The sequence below is a fragment of the Lepisma saccharinum genome, chromosome 8 (genome assembly GCF_977018435.1).
Source record: "Lepisma saccharinum chromosome 8, izLepSacc3.1, whole genome shotgun sequence".
Lineage (NCBI taxonomy): Eukaryota > Metazoa > Arthropoda > Insecta > Zygentoma > Lepismatidae > Lepisma > Lepisma saccharinum.
Genome location: NC_139236.1, coordinates 35,266,352 through 35,271,019, shown reverse-complemented (window position 1 = coordinate 35,271,019; position 4,668 = coordinate 35,266,352). Strand labels below are relative to the sequence as shown.

Below are 4,668 nucleotides of genomic sequence, written 5' to 3'. Positions count from 1 at the left end.
GCAGCTTGTCTGATACTTTGTTCAAATTCTTGAAGTTCTCATTGGCTAAAACATAAAATAAGCATGGTAATGGACAATTTGCTTGGTAATGTTTATGCAGCCCACTGCACGACATTTCTCACAACAAACAGAGTGTCACTAATTCTTGGTTCCCTTGGAGATAGGTCGGGGTTGAACTGAACTCTGTTATTGTTAGAAGGCAACAATACTTGCATGTTCTTTCTATAGAACTTATCATCTTAAAATGAAAGCTGTTTTGTCATGAAACTAAAAAAAATAGGTCTCAAAATTCAATCAACGAAAAATACATGTAAGTAAGGGTTATATAATAATAATAGAAATTGAACATGTTTGTTTTTTTGTTCGCTCAGTAAACTTCAAGAATTCGAAATTTCATTTTCATCAGGAATTTTATTTTGTTATAATGAAGGGGTGCATGGTAAATGCCGTCACAGAAACATGACACGACTATAAAATTCAATCACTATTCAATACATATTATTATTAATAATGGACAGCCACTTGACTGAGATAAGACATGTTTGTTAGGCTTGTAAAGGATGAACATAAACTTATTACACAATTTTTTCGTGCATTGTATACTGTGTGAAAATACGTTTTTACTACCGTTTCCTTTAAGCTTCGTTAATTTTGACAATGACGTCAAATCTATTAACATTACTTACACATAAAAACAAGACAAACTTTTGATGAAATGAATATTAGAATATTTATTTAATTAGTTGCTACCATCAACAGAGAGAAACTCCTATTACAGAAGGTAGTTTTACAAATAGACCGTGTTAAAAATGTAAACATAAACATTGGTGAGGTCTTGCCCGGTCCCCCCGGAACTTCCGGTTTAGGCCAGTCCCCGTTGTTGCCAGTGCAGATTCACCGTCATACGAAGCAAGAAATGGGCGCTTGTTTTCATCAGTTGTGCGACGATAGTCAAGAAAGGTATTTGTTAAAGTTCTACTATGAAGGAGTGGACGTCTAGAATCCGTCGGATGATCAACTGCAGAGCAGATTATTAAAATATGAAGTGTCTTTGTGGCGGGCAGTTGTATAGCATAATAGTATCTCGTGTACACGCACGCGAACTCAAAACGTATGAAAGTTTAGATATATTCAATTATTTTGTAAATGGAAAAGTGAGGGAAAGATGATTCTATGATATGGCATACCACTTTCACTTGCACGAATTTACTTCAAACAACAAGGGAGTTTTCAGACTGAAGCGACAAGCGATATCGGGATTTCGTACAGAAGCATTCGATCTAAAGCAAACCATTCACCAGTCACGCTTGCGCAAATAACAGGCCTGGGCAACACAATACACGGTATTGATAAAACGGCCCATTCCGAGCGACAAGCGACACCTGCAATTTGTCGTGTCTCTTTAATTCGGAAGGTGTTGTTTATTTTTGAATGTTGGTTTCCAAGAGACACGTATCGCTGCAGTCTGAAAGCTTCCTTTCGAACCAATGCACGTTTCGCTTGAACTGGACTGTTGTTTTCTCAGTACCATGCATCGCGTCGCCTCGGTCGGTTGTACTCGTATGCAAGATGAATTGCTTCCTTTAGAGTAAAGGGGCTGTTGCTTGTCGCTTCGGTGTGTAATCTCCGTGCCACTAAAAAGTGAATCCTCAGTGATCAATGAAATTTTTCGAACCGAAGCGACACGACAAGCTGCACGTGTCGCTCAGATTTCCAATGGCGTGTATTGTGCCACCTGAGACTTGATCTCCCATGAACGGTAAATGCTTATTTATAGACTAAATGGGACTGTGTCGCTTGTCACTTCGGTACGAACCAGTGCTGTCGCGTGTCGCTTCGGTTTGAAACCTCACTAAGAGGCGTGCTTTTCACCACAACACAATACGCAGATAAATGATCAACATGTTTGTAAAACAATGCAAGTCGTACAAATCCTTTCTTCGTTCTGCTTGTATCAACAGGTTTCGTCTCTCTACGTCCTTCGGAAACCTACGAAGTGATACTTGACTCAATAAATTTGTTCCCGATCGAACTGTACAACCATATGCTACACAGCTGACACCCTATTTTCTTGTAAAAGAATCTCCACTTTGCCCTTTCATATTAACGTCCATAGCACTGTAAGCGTAACCGGATGTTCGAGGGGCACCAGACGAGTGCGCATGCTCCGCAGTAGCTCCGCCTTTAACACCGTCTATACATTTAGCCTATCAATTATCATAACATAGGATGAATTTCAACATAATAGTAAAAAGATGTCCTCTGTAATCAAGACAACGGATTCGATTCTTGGCGAAGACACAGTGCATTGGTTCGATCCTTACTTCACAGTTCAACTAGCGTATTTGAGGATAAAGAAACAAACTTTTATTTAGCTTTACATATCAGTTGTTATTGGAAGTTCAGGGAACGAATTGAATTGTACACGAAATTCAATTTCTATTTCACAGGCATTGTCACACTTCACCAACCGAGAAATGCTGGATGATGCAACTAAATTCGACTTCCTATCCGACCTAAGATGTCAAAGAAGGCAACATGGAGGAAGACATCCCAGCGACAGCACCTGCCAAGAGGAGTGCCTTGTTAGAAGCAGGTAAACTATGATATCAATGAAAATGTTAGCTGCAGTCGCTCTTCTCCTCCACGCAATCCCTTTCCCTCTCACGCGTTTATTGATCGAGCCCTCTTGAGTTACTACTTGCGCAGAGACTTGCTTTCGTTCGATCACGCACCAGGGGTTCCCGAGATACTTTCGGGTGCGAATGTTCACTTTCATTACTACGAATGCATGATGGTCTCAACGGTAGAATGGTGCTTCTAGCTATGAAAATAAAGATCTAGATATGACACCAAGGTGGGAAGCACTAGTCTCCTCTAAATTCCTGATAAATCGCACACAAACAACTAACTTTTAGGGTAAGCGGGGGGAATTGGGTGGGGGGGGGGTAAGTGGGTGGTATCATGTTATTTTATTTTTATTAATTTCCTGTATTATCATAAAACAATAACTAGTACATAGAATGATAGCTTTATTCACTGGGCACTAATTGTATTTTTTTCAGCATTTTGCTTCAATTCTCTAGCGAGTAAAAAAGAATTGTTTCGACTACTGCACTTTTCTGACTTTAAATGTAAAAAAACTATGTTTGTCCTGCCTTAACTAAATGTAACACTAATCTTTTGTCAAGCTGGAATTGTTTGATTTTTAACCTTAAAACAAGTAAATATACTCCAAGGAGTATGAAGCATTTTAAAAAATCTTAATACATGCACTTTAAAGGAGGGGTTTAAGGAGGGGAGCAAACTACCTCCCAATTACCCCCATGTTTTTCAAAGTTTTGAGATACTCTAAAAAATTTTAAGTTGTACCAAAAAATTTACTGTATGTATTATCATTTACCTACACATATAAACTGTAAGCAGTAGGTTTTCAAAGCCCTAGAATACTGGGATAATATTGTTTTATTTAGTTTTAAGAAAATTGCGAAGTTTTCTTAAAAACATTTGTAATTTTAAAAAATATTTTTTTTTCTCCTATTAAAACTGAGTGTAAATTGTAGTTTTTACTTTCTTTTTTAACACACTTTTTTCCACAGACTGTAGCACTAATATCTTGTTAGTTCTTAGGTATAGCCTACCTCCAAATTACCCCCATGGGGGTAATTGGGTTGTAAATTACTTTTTAATTTTTTAATGCATAAAATAAGGAGGTAAAACAATTAAAGTGTGTTCAAGAGATGGTAATTGAAGGTTCTCTAGATAATAAATTGGGTCCAAAGTCTTAAAACAAGTATCACAGCTTCGTTTTAAAAACATACCTCCCAATTCCCCCCTCTTACCCTATATCTAAAGCGGGTTTCACTGTAGCGCGGGACCTCGGGCGAGTGCCTGAGTTGCCCCTCTAGTCTCACTGATGTTAACTTCTATTTACATTTAGCTTCAGTTGTTACTAAATAAAATTACAGTATTTGGTTCTATGTTTTTCACCTTGTACTTTTCAGAGGCATGGACGACTCATGAACGACAGTCAATGGACACTGTGACGACAGTCAGTGGGCACCGTGACAGTCATTTGGCACTGTGAAGACAGTCGGACTCCAAGTGTTGCATGTTGCGAGAAGAAAAGTCATAAATGGTTGGTAAGTAGAATTTACTCCATATTCTCTCTCAATTGCAAATTTAGTTTACTGTTGATTTTGCAGCAAGCTTAGTGTTAAAATGTTCAATAATTTTGTGAAATACAGCAGATTAGATATGGTGTAAATATTTAAAAAAAATAGAAGACATGCTGAGGACATCAACAGAAAATGTCTTTATTGCTTGCATTTGTTTCGTTGACAAGTAATTCTCTTCGCTTATATTTTAAACGTTTATCTACGAAATGCAAAATTTTAATACAATGACCCCACAAATTTCCCATTTAATATTATAGAGAAAATTTTGTTGAGCAAATAAATAAATAAATATATCTGTTTAGAATTCATTGTAGAGCATTCAATTGAATGGTTGTGTGGTTTCTTTCGAAATATCTTCATTTATCGCAAACTGTGTTCCAAGTACAGCTTGAGTACGAGTGAGAACAGTCACAGATATTTAAATGGATCCTTGAATAATTTGTTTTTGAAATTTTGGGGCTTTTAAACTAAAAGTTAATCGTTGATCTCG

The 4,668-nt window shown here is 37.3% G+C and overlaps 1 long non-coding RNA gene across 1 annotated transcript; it reads left to right on the top strand.

Annotated features, from left to right (window-relative positions):
• The first annotated feature begins 219 nt into the window (after positions 1-219).
• LOC145991415 (uncharacterized) lies at positions 220-4,126 on the top strand. The gene is made up of 3 exons (XR_014442056.1): positions 220-310; positions 2,451-2,596; positions 4,005-4,126. It is a non-coding gene; the product is annotated as an uncharacterized LOC145991415 (long non-coding RNA).
• The last annotated feature ends 542 nt before the right edge of the window (positions 4,127-4,668 follow it).